The following is a 14,373-nucleotide window of genomic DNA, read 5'->3' as shown; positions in this document are numbered from 1 at the left end:
TCGGGGTTGCCCTTTTGGGGTCGTTACCCCGATCGGATGGTGCGTCGTCGGGCAATGAAAACCGCCCTGGGGGGGGGGGAATTACGGCACCCCTAACCAGTGGTGCGTCGACGGGACGGACGATTGACGAGAGAGACTCGTCGAAATGATTTACAGGAATGTGCGGAACGCGTTCACCCCGTGCACCCTCGTTACCCCCTGTAAATCTGAATTTCGAAGATTTCCGGAAGGTGAAAAAAAAGATAAATAATAAAAAAGGAGAGGCCAATTTTTATTTCGACGGCCGGCCGTGGAATTTCCTCGGTTAGGTTAACCCTTTCGGGGGTGGAACGGAGGGGGTTGCTCAATGATTGCGGCTATTAGTTGGCAAACTAAAACGAGGAAGCGAGAAGCGTCCTGAGGTCTCTGGTGCACCGACCGAGCATCTACGAGGGCGACCAATGGCGGCGGCCGGCGTCCCGGCGCGCCGCCCGTCCATTGGCCAGGGCGCGGGTCAATGAATTAGCCGGGATGCGAACCCCGCTTCCTCGGCGGGCATCGGCGCCGAGTGCGATGCTGGCATCTGCTGGCGATCGCAGCGCCGCGCTTTCCCCTCGCGGCCGTCTTGACCGCCGCCGGTCGGTACGGCAGGTCGCGGGAGGTTCGCGTCCGCGGACGGATCCACGGATCGAGAGTCCCTCCTACGCGAGCGGCGCCTCCCGGGGGATTAAGGACGTCGAGTCGACGATCGATCTACAGGATTTTGTCGGGTAATTTCGACGCGGTGTTTAGGAAGAAACTTCGGCGACCTGGGGCCGACTTTTTTCCCGTGGCCGACGTTTTGCTCGTCTCTTCACTCTCCCGCTCTCTTAGACGAGGTGTTCTCTTTCTTTCTCTCTCTTCTCTCGCCTCCGGACCTTCCTTCCTTCTCTCTCTCCCTCTATCTGTCTATCTCTCCGGCGCGCGCTCTCTAATCGCTTTCTCGCGGCAATCAAGCCGCTCCACCCACCCCGTCGAGGCGGGATCGCCGGCGACACCGACGCCAATCTTTTCGCCGTCTTCCGCTCGATGTCCTTCCAATTCGTCTTTTGAGAGAAATGAACCGCACACCAGTGGCTCCTTTGTTCCCCCGAGCGACTTTCCAGCGCCACGCGTGACGCGCGACCCTCGAAAATTGATGCCGGCCACTTTGCCCGTCCGGGTTTCGTCGCCACCCGGTCCTCGATTTTTGGAAACTCTCTCTCTAAACGATACATCGATCGGAATCGATCGGTCGAGTCCTTCCGTCGCGACGCTCCCGGGTGGAGGACGCGGGTCGATGAAAATCGGAGCACCTAGGTACAGCGCCGCTACCCAAAGCGTCGCCGTCGGTCGACCTGGACGGCTCTTTCGGGGTTTTCGGCCCCTCTAGGAGGCGTCGGCTCTCGGAGAAGACGGGACTTCCCTCGGTCATACCCGTCGTATGGTCAGTTTCCCGGAGGCTATTCTCATCAAGCCCGACCCCGTCTCCCCGGTCCTGGATTTTTGGAAACTCTCTCCCTCTCTCTCCAAACGATACATCGATCGGAATCGATCGGTCGAGTCCTTCCGTCGCGACGCTCCCGGGTGGAGGACGCGGCTCGACGAAATTCGGAGCACCTCGGTACAGCGCCGAAGCGTCGCCGTCGGTCGACCTGGACGGCCCTTTCGGGGTTTTCGGCCCCGCGAAGATGGCGCCCCTCTAGGAGGCGCCGGCTCTCGGAGAAGACGGGACTTCTCCCTCGGCCATACCCGTCGTATGGTCAGTCTCGCGGAGGCTATTCTCATCAAGGCCGTCCCCGTCTCCGCGGGTTTCTTTCTCCGTCGAGAGTCGCTCCGTCGCGCTCTTTTCGAGGCAAGGTCCGGGGCCGAATAAAATGAGCCCCCCCCCCATCCCCACCCACCCGTCGATGGCAAAAACCGCGAATCGCGGCCGCGCCGCGTCCTCGGCGGCGGAAGCCAAATTGCTCGCCGGTGAATCGAGAGGGAATCTGCCGAGGAGGAGCGCCGCCTCCGTCTCTCTCTTTCTCTCCCTCTCCCCGCGTCCCTCCGGGTACGGCGCGTCTTCCTCGGGGCCTCTCTCTCGCGCTTCCGCGCCGCGGCCTCGCGTCCTCGCCGTCTAGGCGTCCGCGGCCATTGCGCCGTTTTGCCAAACTTGCCCCGCCAATTTTAGACGGCTTCGCCTTTTTTTCCCTCCTCGGTGGGTCTTTCTCTCTGCCCCACCCGGGCGGGGTGCCCGGGTGCCCCCCCCAGAGGCCCTCGGCGGCGGGATGCCATTTTATTTCCCGCCGCGCGGCGAGAAACCGCCTATTTTTAGACGTTCTAGAAAACCCGCGCGCTCCCAGAGGGCGCCCGCACGCGTTTTTCCGGGTCTTGGCGGGATGCCGCGGACGCGGGATTTTCCCCTCTTCCGATCGTCCGCGAGGAAAGAAAAGAGAGAAAAAAAAGGGGAGGGAACAACCTGGCGAACGGGGCCGGGGGGAAATCAGCCGACAAAGGTCGCTCCCGCGGGCCCCCCAAGGGCGGGGGGCAGTTTCCATTTATTTTTCCGCCGACGGAAGGGACACGCCGCCGCGGGATGATTTTCCCCCCGTGTTCGACGAGTTTTCCCGCCCCTCCCCCCTGGGAAACGCTCGGGCGCTTAATGTAAATCGTACGAATGCGTGTACGCGCGGGTGGGGGGGTGGGGGTGGGGGGCGACGAGAGCGAGAGACTACCCGGGACGAGGGAGAAAAAGCGAGAAAAAGAGAGAGGCCGGGGTGTATAGTTAATTGTGTACCGACTCCCGTCCCCTCCTCTCCTCTCCTCTCTCTCTCGCTCCGCCCTCGCCGCTTTCGCCTCGACTCCGGTCCTCTCCTCTCTGTCTCTCTCTCGCGCCCCCGCATCTGCCTATCTGCCCCTTTCTCCCTCCGCGCTCTCGACTTTTTCTTCTTTTTTTTTTCCTTTTTTTTCCCCCCCCACCGCACGCCCCCACGGGCGGTCGAGTGATTTTTATAATCTGCTACTTGTTGCGCCGAGCGCGGCCGGCCGGCCGGCCGGCGCGGGGCGGCGTCCCGGTTGCGGAAAAACCGGAAAATCGAGGAAAACAAAAGCGAGGAGGGGCCGTCCCCCGGGACGGGCCGGAGGGATTAAAGAGAGGAGGAAAAAGGCACCGCGGGACCTCCGCTCTAGCGGAAGAGGGCCACCGGGACGCGGACGGGCTCGTTTCGGGGAGACCTAGGATAGAGGATGCCGGGCGCCCCTCTGCGTCGTTCCCTTTCTTTCCGCCGGCACGAGCGGCGAATCGCGGTACCGGGGAAAAATCCCGGCCGTCTATTGGCCGCGGTTACCGCCGCCGCGGAAGGGCCCCGCGTCCCAGGGCTTCCCGGCGGGCCGGCGCTGAAACTTGGAAATAGAACCTATCTGGACAACCGACTTTCATCGCCGGTGGAAAAATCGCCCGGCGGCCGGGGGGTGGGAGCGGTGCGTTGCCCTGCCCTCCTGGATCTCCGTGGCGGCGTCTCCGTCGCGCCCTAGCGGCCGCGCCTAGCGCCCTCTCGCTCGCGCCTCCTCCGCGAGACGCGGCGAGACGCGCTCGCGGAGACCCAACCTGAGCCGACCTCGCTCTCGCGCGCGTCCGCGGCTTCTGGGCCGCGGGCGGGGAGGGTCGGGGGGGCGCGCGAGAGCGAGAGGGAGACGCCGGCTGGCGCGAGTCGGGGGGCCGAGGGGGGAGCGAGAGAGCGCCAGGGGGGCGCCGGCCGCGCGAGCGAGACGACCGACGCGCCGCGCCGCGGCCACCAGCGTTTCCACGCCAATGAGTGACGTAGGCGCCCGAGAGCTCGAGCGTTATACACTCGGCCGCGCATGCGCCCTGCGCGCGAATTCGCCCTCCCCGCCAAGGTGCATTCTATGCAGGCGTGCGCCGCATTAGATGCATTTCTAAGTCGCGCGGCCCGCAATAAATCGCATAAAATATCAGGAAGGACCGCGGTGCGCGAGCGTCTCTGCACGCGGGACCGAGGGCCGAGATCTACGGGAGTACCGCGGCCAGGGCGAGGAGGGGGCCCGATCGGCGACGCCACTGGGCCCGGGGGCCCGGACGGCCGTGTGTTCCGCGCGGCCACGCGCCGCCATCCGGAAGCGCGCCGCCGAAGACGCGCCGAGGAGGCCGGCGCCGCGACGCCGCGCGCCGCCACGCGCAGTCGTTGCGCGCAGCTGCTCGAGGACCCGCTGCCCCGGAGCGCCCGGGACCGGGACGTCTCGCACCAGCCGCAGTGCCGGGCCCACCAGTCGGCGAGGACCGGAGGGGACTCGGGCCCCGGAGGAGGGAGACCGCGAGCCCGCGAGGAGGGGAGCGTCGGACCCACTGGCCGAAAACCCTCGCCGCCCCGATTGGCCCGGGAAACCGGACCGGGAAACTCGACCGGAGGAGGGCCGGCCCGGGGCGGACCCCTCGGAGGAGGGAAAACTCTCCGCTGGGCGCCCGCGGACCACGAGAAAAGGCCTCCGGACCTCCCGGATTTAGGACCCAGGATCGACCGGGACGACGGGGCAGGCTCGGGGCCCGGAGGTCCCTGCTCGGAGGTTCGATGAGGCGACGCCGGCGACCGCGCTGACGCTTTCGGGCCCAGGACTCGACCCCGACGCGCGCCGTCGCCGGTCCCCGAGTCCGTCGGACCGGACCACGTGGCTCGCGCCCCGCTCCCATTGGCCGCCGCCCAGGGGATCCCGCCGACGCACCCGGACCGACCGCCTTCCAGGGCTCTTGGCTGGCGATCGTCGACCTGACCCCGGACCCCGACGCTTCCGGGACGCCACACGGGTAAGCTCCGCTTAGAGCGACGCCGCGACGCGACGCTCCTCGGGCCCTCTCGAATACCCGATGTCCTGGCGCGTCCGGGCCGGATAGGCCCGGACCGATCCTTGGGGATCGAGGACGAAGAAAGTGCCTCGACGCCGCTCGGCACGCTCGATGACGGGTCGTTCCGGGGCCACCAGTGCGCGAGTCGGCCCCGAAGTCCTCTTACCCGCGACTCTGGACATCGGTATTCCAGGGTACTCGAGCCTCCTCACCCCGCGATCCCGGAAGTTCCACCGCGAGTGCGCGGACCAGACCCCGCGAGGTACTAGGAGCGTCCGCGCATGCGCGCCGGTACTCCTGAGGGGCCTCTTTTTTTAACGCTGATTTAACAAAGACAACGGGGCCGTTCACGAAATCGGCCGGCGTCGCTCGATATCTCCGGGGAGACCTTTCGATAGCCCCTGGTTTCGAGGGCCGGGGATTATCAGTTTGGCCGATACCGATCGACGAAAGTGCGAGGTGAGGGAAATCCGGCTAAGTCCTACTATCGAGTCGGCCCATTTCGTGAAGACGAGTTTGAACGAGCCAGGAAGACCAGGGACCGCGGTCCTAGATATATATTAACCGGCTTAACAATATCGTTAAGGCTACTCTTCGCTCGCCGCAATGATTAACTTAACCGATTAATATCCTTGCTTGCAGACCCGCAGACGCACACACGCTTTTGCCGCTATTTAGCCGGAAGAGAGGCGACGGAACGGCCGCATTCTCGCTCCGCTCTCCGCTCCGACCCTTCCTCTGTCTTTCTCTCTCTTGCCCTGCCGCACTATTCCTCTGTCCCCCTCTCTCTCTCTCTGCCCATTTGAATCGCATTAACGCCGCGAGAGAAAGATAAGGAGAGAGAGGGAGAGAGAGGGCGCCTCGCTCCCCGACGTCTCTCTCGCGCGCCGTCGGTTTAGCGCCAAGGGAAGAACCCCGGAGGAATCGGCCGTGTCGTTATTCCCGTCCCCCTCTCGCCCGTACCCGGAGGAATCGAGATACTTTTCTGGATCCGGGACGGAGGTCGAGGAAGGAGAGGATGGACGGAGGAGGTCACGACGGACGAGTCGATGAATTACAGGAAGAGGGGTAAAGGAGAGAGCGAGCGGGAGGAAATGGAGGAAAGCTACCGATGACGATTACCGTTAAAGAAGAGCAGGGATAAATGGGTTATTAGGGGGGCCACGTAGATGGCGATTACGACGTACGCCGGAGGAAGTGCACGGTAATGGAGCCGAAGTAAGGAGCACTTTTACCGGAGCCCGATGGACGGCGGAGGACGTTTCCGCCGATTTTCCCCGACCTCCCTCCCCCGAGGGATGGCGTAGAAATCCGCGCTTATCCCCCAGGAGCGATTCGCGAGGGATCGATCGAGTCCGAGGGTACCCCTTCCCCGTCGTCGCTCCCGAGGACGGTCCACCGGTTGGCCCCAACGGTCGATCCCACCTGGGGAGCCTCCATTAAGACCTCATCCGATCCCGCAGCGCCCGATTCCCAAAAGGGAGGGAAATGAAAAATCAGGACGTCTCCTTCTAGGCCGAGAAAGGAGGCGACGCCTGATTAGCATACCCGGAGGGCCCCCAGGCCAAAAATCCAGCCCCTCTCCGCGGCTCGACATCCCGGACGAGCGGGGAGGGTCGAAGGAAGGAATCGGAAGGAACTCGGACACGACTCGCCCCTCCTCCTGGGCCCGGAGGGGCGACGGGGGCCCCGGGTTCCCCTTTCGGCCCGCCCTGCCCCTGCGCCCCTCGAATTTCGAGTTGTTTCCTTTCCGCTCTTGTTTTCTTTTTTTTCTCTCTCTCTCTTTCTCTCTCTCCTCTATGCCCGAGGGTCGGCCGCGGGTCAGTTTTCGACGAGCACGCGGCGCACTAAGATGCGACGCACAAAATTCCGAGCGCCCCGTGGAAATCTCCGAAAGAGTTGCCCGCGATCCCTCTTCCTCGGTCGGTCTCCTTCGCCGGGCGGCGCGGGCGTCGCGACGCCGATCTGAAGCCTCCGCGCCCCACGGGGGAGGCCATGGAAGACGCCGCGAAGGACGCGCCCGGGTCCCTCTCCCTGGGGACCGAGGGACGACTGGATGCGAGGAACGACCGGGAGAGGCATGGCCCCTAGGTCCAAAGGACGGTACGCGAGCTTTTTTTCATTTCTCTACTCTAAGGACCCTACCTCCCGGGTTTTGGGACCGACGCCGGGTCGCGATCTACTTCTTGCTCCGGGTGGAGAAGTCCTCTCCACGGACGTCGTAGGGTAATGCGATAGCCACGAGGCCGGGGCTTTTGTTGGCGATGTTTCACCTGGTGGAAATGCCTCGATGATGTCGGCCGAGACGTTTGGAAGATCTCACGGCGCAGTAGAAGGAGAGGCTCGTCCACCGGCGGATTTTTAAGAAGCGCCTGGGGACGGTCAGGGTTTTTTTTTCCGAGCCTGATACAGGGCTCCGGTGGAGGTGCAATTCGATGCGTGATTTGAGGAGTCGTGCCAGGATCGGGCTCGGACGTTCGGGCGTGTATTCATTGTCAGGATTCGACTCGGGATCCTGACCCTCCCCTGCGACCGCAGTGACCCAGATAAGGAAAGTACAGGATTTCCTGCCGAGTCGCCGCTCTTTGGAAATTCTCCCTTGGGTCTGTTACCTAATTGGTGGGGTTGTTCCCATGACGAATCATTGTAAATTCTATGCTATCAACGAAAAAAATGAAACTTTGATAAGAACCTCGGGTCGAGACCCGGGAATTTTGGCAATCTTGTTCCAGCGATTCACTCCACCTTGGGATCTTACGGATGGAGTCATTGTAAATTTTATGCTATCATCGAAACTTAACATTGATAAGAATTTTTGAATCGAGACCCGCGAATTTTGGCAATCTTGTTCCAGCGATTCGCTCCACCTTGGGATCTCACGGAGGGAATCATTTTATGTTATCATCGAAACTTAACATTGATAAGAATGTTTGAGTCAAGACTCGCGAATTTTGGCAATCTTGTTCCAGCGATTCGCCCCACCTCGGGATCCCACGGACGAAATCATTGTACATTTTTTGTTATCACTGAAAGAAACGAAACATTGATAAGAACCTCGTGTGAAGTCCCTCGAATTTTGGCAATCTCGTTCCAGCGATTCGCCCCACCTCGGGATCTCACGGACGAAATCATTGTAAATTTTTTGTAATCACCGAAAGAAACGAAACATTGATAAGAACCTCGAGTGAAGTCCCTCGAATTTTGGCAATCTCGTTCCAGCGATTCGCCCCACCTCGGGATCTCACGGACGGACACCCAGGACGAGGCGAATCAGAGGGGTTGAAATTTTTGCGACCCTCTTCTATTTTTCCGCCGAGGAGGAGGGTCGCCGCGAAGAAGGGCGGCCGTTCTCCCTCTGGCAAAAGCGAGACGTTAAAAATCTCGCGCCCGGTAAACGAGGGAGAAAGACGCCCTTACGATCGTTTCCACGAGAGGGAGAGAGAGGGCGCAGGGGGTGCAGGGGACGCGAGACGAAGCGAAAGGGGTCGGGAGGAAGAGAGAAAGAACCAAGGGGCAGAGAAGACGAGCCACTCGAGGGGCCAGAAAAATAATTACTCCCGAGACCAAGGAGAAGGTCGGGGTAGAAGGGAAGAGGGGTTGGGGAGAAATATTTGCGGCCTCTCGCGGCTTTTCAAAAGACAAACGTCAAATTTCACGCCCGAGATGTCGACCCCGAGCCTCGAGCTAAATCCACCCTTTTTATCCCGACTCTCCCGAGATTAATTGCGACTATCGATTGGTTATATGTTAATTAAAATAATTATCGCGAGTATCTTGAATAACGCCCCGCACCGCTCCGACTGGATTTGCCCCGGTAACGATACGATCAATGCGAGCGCGTCATTGCGTCTCGTTACTTCTAATTATTTAATTACCTGTTTATCCTGAGTGAAACGTGAAAATCAGGGGGGGAGGGAAAAGGGTTAACCATGAGCGAGAAATTATTTCGCGACGCCCCGAGCGCTTTTCCCATCGCGAATCTCCACCCGCGAAGGCCATTTCCGGGGGGTCGATCGAATAAAGAAATGATTCGATTTCATTTTTCTTTTTTTCCCTCCGTTATTTCCATTTCTTTCGGGAAGGGGGGACGTCACGGATATTTAATCGAGCATCCCCGGGGATCGTGCGAAATCGGCGAGTCTCTCTCGAGGAGTTCGAGAGGGCTCGAAGCTCGAGTCGTCTCCAGGAGGAGCTTCGCCCTTATCTCTTATCACTCGTCTTTCGATGTTCCGAACGGAGCCGATTTTTTTCTTTATATTTAAATATACAGGAGAATCGTTTAACGCCGCGTGCGACGCGGTAGCGACGTTCGTTAAGCTCGTCGAGTGCCTCATTAGCTTGACGAGCCTTTCAATTGTACAGCGATTCCGTTAATTTTCATATTAATATCGAGCCTTACAATCCGTCCGATAAGTGCACCTTAGTAATGCATGACTATTGTGACGTTAATTCGTTCCCACCGCGTCGCGACGTCGCTATTTCGGCGTCAAGCGTCGATCGAGTCCATCCGGGGCCGAAGACTGATCGCGATCTATCGATCGATACTTTAACGCATTGCCCGTTTCCCTGGATTTTTCGGGCATTCTTTCCCACCGTGCCATTTCCCCAATGCACTTTTCCTCGCCATCCGATACGCCATTTGGATTTTTTAAGGCGATGTGGAAGACGTCGAGGTACTTGATCGCGACGTCGGTAGAAAAGGTTCTCCTAAATATCCACCTTGGTTTTTATATCGACAGATGGGCCGAGTTATATTGAGTATTCTACCAAATGGCATACTCCATATGTCGATTTTCGTACGGTAATTATTATGATATCCAAGTAAAACTCCAGAAATCCCCTGGATTCGTGGTTTTCGAGGCCCTCGTTCACTGCAGAGGGACCCCCGGCGCCATCTGTGATTTCCGTGTCGAGTAAATCTTCACTCCGAGACCTCGTATTACCATCATTTTAGCATAGAAGCGCATAAGACACTTTCTTCTTACCTTTGTCCCGTTCAAATGCGAGTTTCTCGATTACCAGAGTGTTCTAAATTGTCGTGCAATTGTCATGACCCTTTCGATTCTCATATTAGAGCCTTCGATAATTGAATATCGATCGACATGTGAAAGTGTTCGACGGCATTTTGATTTTGGCCTGGGCTATGTTAAAAATATTTCTTTATCAATCAAAATTTTCAAAGTGTCAGGATAATTCCTAAGTGCTCACGAGTCACGTGTCAAAGTTTCGGACAATTCTATCGAGTACCCTTAAAAAAAAAAAAATGTGTTATTCGAGTTTACTGATTTGAGGTGGGGGTTTCACTTCACCTTTAATCGTCCCCGGCATTGTTCCTGGGGGCGATATTTTCGCGGGCGGTTTGCCTTTATCGGGCGCGGCGGATGAATTTTTTTCGGCGCGTCCACCGAGTCCGCGGGGGGTCCGTCGGGCCCGGGGGAAAAATGCGGTGCAGGCCGCGATCGGCGTTATTGATCAAAACAATCGAAGAGCTCCGTCACGTGGAAGGGAGAGCGACATGGCGCCGGGGCTGGGGTTGGCAAAGATGGCGCGAAAATGGAGGGTGAAAAAAGCCCGAGCGGGGGTGGAGGTCGGCTCGATTTTTCCGCCCTCGGCCCCCGCTGCCTCCTTCCAGATTCCCGAGGGAATGCTTTCCGAAACACGAGCCCTTAAGGATTTCGAAATTTAAGACACCCCCGGGCGCGCCTCCACCCCCCCGGTGCTTTTTAAAGCCTCCATTAGAGATATTCTCTTGGGGGCGGGAATCGCGGAGGGCTTATCCTACCTCTTCCTATCGGATTATCGGCCATTTGGAAATCATTCTCCGGCGAGTCAATCGAACCTGGTTGCATTTTATATTTGCCTTTTTCATTATTAACTGCCCCCTTTTTTTTTTTTTTTAATTATTACGCTTCCGTAGGCCGCGAGGAAACAATTGTAGAAGAATGGCCGTCAATTGGCGAGGCTTGATTTCCCGACGAATTGATTTCCAGGATTTCTAGATTTGGCTGGAATTACGAAAATGAGCTCTCGCCTTGACGTTACGATTATATATTATCGGTAGATAATGAAAATGACATTCTAACTACCCGGAAAAATTTTGTCGGCATTAAGGAGATATGAAAGTGCCATCCGAAAGCTCAGTGAAGCTTTACTTCGAACTAAGTGTATCGAATCGTTTCGAACTTTACAACGTGAATAGGGAGACCTTGAGGTAGGTCCTGAAACTCCCGAATTTCCATTTTGTTACAAAGAAATTTCTAAAGAATTAAAATCTTACGGGTGTCCGGACCTTCTTCATAGCTTCCATACTCACATAGTGAATTTTAAAACGATTCGGCACCCCCTTTAAGGCCACTCTCACATCACCTTAACGGGGGTAAAGTACTTTCTTTTTATTGCAATTAAATTACTACAATCGGAGGGCCGCTCCGAAAGGGGTGGAGGCGCGCGTAACCGACTGTAAATGCCGGGCGGATAAAAAATAAAAAAAATGGAATACTAGTCGAGCAATTGGACGTGGCGTAATTTTTCCCTGGGAGAAAAGCCGAGGGAGAAATCCCTGGGAAGAAAAAGGACGCATTTCCTTTTCGTTCGACGGGCTTTTCTTTTTGAGGTTAAGGCTTCGCGAATCCTCGCGCGGCGTAAGGTCTAATTTTACGAAAATTTCCGTTCCGAAGAATTCAAGGCTGCGGGGAGGGGGGGGGGGGCGCATGTTAAAACAAACATTTTTGCACTATCCGGTGCGTTCGGGCCGCGCGGAAACGCTTGCGCGGCCCGAATGCACCGGCGATTGCATAAGGCCTCGGGAATAGATTTCAAAATGGTGGATTTTTTGGATCGGAAACCCCGCTCGATTCGAGACGTGACTTTTTGCCAAGATTCGCCGATGCCCACGTAGAAGAGTGCAGACGGCCTCGGTCCGCCTCGGACGAAAATGGCGCGTGCCTCGGAATCGAGATACAGGATCGCTTTTTCCGAGCCAAGCGTCGCTCGTACCCTCGGGAGAGATAACTTAACCTACATCGCTCGTTTTCCGATGATTTTTCCCCAAACGGAAAAGCGAGCTCCCTAATGCGAGGGTTTCTCGTCGCCCGGATGAAAAGCTAGGCGAAATTGGACGAGCGATTAAGGTGATATGAAAGCTTCATATGTGCCCATAATTATGAAAGTGGTCTAAGTGATATATTTTTTGTTTCGAAATTACATTGAATTAATTTCGTTTGAAATAATATGGCGTGAAATAACTGATAAACTCATTTTTTTTTTTTTAATTTTGACTTAGACCACTTTCATAATTATGGGCACATATATATGTATCGGAAGGTTTGTCAAATTTTTCTCTTAACAAGGTGGACGAATAATTTGAAACTTCAACGTGTGATTATGCCCTCCATATAAAAATAGAAATTTTCTATGTATTCCTGACTAAAACGAAGGACACATATTTTTGTATGAAAAATGAAATTTCATGAAGGAGGAGGGAGAAACTCTTTGGCGCCACTTTCACATCACCTTAACCGCTCGACGAGGGAATTCTTTTTAATATCGATATCTCGAGGATCTGGAGAGGCTCGATCGAACGGCTCGATGAAAAAATTTATCCCGCGAAGGTCCCGCGATTATCGGAACGATGCCACGGCAGGTATCCGGGAAAAAGTGCCGATATCAGCGCATCGATGCTTTCGTTATCTATCCGCGGAGTTCGTCCTCCGTGTCGATCCCCGCGCAGATAAAACCAGTGAAAATTCCTCCCTCGAGTCGAATCGACAGATACGCGAGTCATCATGTGGAAATCAGGTGTAACTCGTTGGAAATTACCATGTTAACCCTTAGGCTACTAAGAGCGCCTAAAGTCGCCCGACGTTAGGTCCAATATCGCCTGCCCGGTCAGAGGAATTTCGCCCATACGTCGAAATGGCTCCGTGTTCAAAAGCTTAAGGCCGAACGTCCCTCGTTACCTTATAGCATTGTCCACAATATACAATTAAAGGCAATCGGCTCGCAAATAAGGAAATCGTTTCGACTGATTTCCAAGTGAAACGCCCTCGGAAGAAGACCTTCTCGACCTCCCGCCGAAGAAACGCTCACGGGGTAAATCAGAGCAACAATATGGCCGCAACCGGAAGGAGCGCCCAGGGAAGGGATCCGATTAAAATCTAATTTTTCACGGATACTCTCTTAATTAAAACATTAAATTGATCGCGGCGATGGGCGGCCGAGGGCAGTGTCTTCTCGGTGCGGAGGCGCGCCGGGAGGAAAAGAGGGAGCCGAGCTAAAATAAATGAAAATGAAATCAATTATAAAACTGTTTGAGGAGCCTCCTCGTTCGAGGCGGCACACCCACCTCCCGATGGACGGACCGCCCGGATCGATCTTACATTTCCTTAATTAAAAAGCACAGACTTTGCTTTCAATTTAAAACGTCCGCGCGACCCGCGAGGCTCCGGTCGAGGGCGAGTCGGCGGAAGTCTCCCCCAGGAAGCTCCCCGAGAGGGAAAAAAGGACATATCTCAAGGTAACCCGAGGAGCGAGGCCGAAAATCTCCGGGAGGCGCGTCCACCTCGCGGGGGCGAACTCTCGAGTCGGTATCTCCAGGGCGGAAGTTGGCCGCGGTTTTTCCCTCCCTCCCCATCGAAAGTTTCCCTTAAATCGGGCGACCGGAGGTGAGAGATGCATTCTTCGTTGTCAGGGCGCGCTCGACGAGGCCGGGTCTTGATTTATCGCTCTCCTAAATCTCTTTTGCCTCCCCGGAGCCGGGGCGAATGCGCCCCCTTGTTGTCCGGGCGCCGCGGTACCTTTGCACTTTTAAAACTTCCTTACCGCTGGAAATTTCATTATAAGCCCTTCGCCGGCCAGATAAGAAGCCGCCAACTTGGACGGTCCCTCCTCACCCGGTGAAATACGCCGCTCGACGTGATTTAAGGTGATATGAAAGAGTCNCGTTGGGGAAAGTATGCCCCGAATTGGGTGTACCGATTCGTTTGAAATTTTACCACGGGGATATGGAGGCTCTAAAGTAGGTCCTGAAACTCATGAAATTTCGTAATTCATAAAAAATGTAATTATCTATAATAAAATGGAATATTACAGCCTATGTATATCTGAGATGTCAGATCGCTGAGGAAAGTATTCCCCGAATTGGATGTACCGATTCGTTCGAAATTTCCCGAGTTTCAGGATCTATCTTAGGGTCTCCTCGTTCATGTGGTAAAATGTCAAACAAATATGCACATCGTAGAAATGAATTTCAGGAACAATTGACCCCTAAGATGCGACTTTGACGTCCCCTTAAAACCCGGTATCGACGGACGCGGATAAGAGAGCGCCGCAAGAAGGATCGAAGGGGGTGAATTTTTTCCAGGTTTTTTTCTTTCCGTCATTTTTCGGGAAAATCCCTCGGGAGTTCGCCCTTCTCCGACTCGATTCGTAAAAGTGGAGGAGTCGGTGGCCGAGGGATATTGCCATGCGCGCGGCGGTCCCGGGATAGAGTTCACGGATGAATCGCCCGCAAATTGCGGGGAAAAAGTAAGTTTCCG

This window comes from Orussus abietinus, unplaced genomic scaffold (genome assembly GCF_000612105.2).
Source record: "Orussus abietinus isolate OABI.00-Male unplaced genomic scaffold, Oabi_2.0 scaffold13, whole genome shotgun sequence".
NCBI lineage: Eukaryota > Metazoa > Arthropoda > Insecta > Hymenoptera > Orussidae > Orussus > Orussus abietinus.
The sequence above is the reverse complement of the archived record's forward strand: the minus strand, read 5'-3'. Positions refer to the sequence as shown.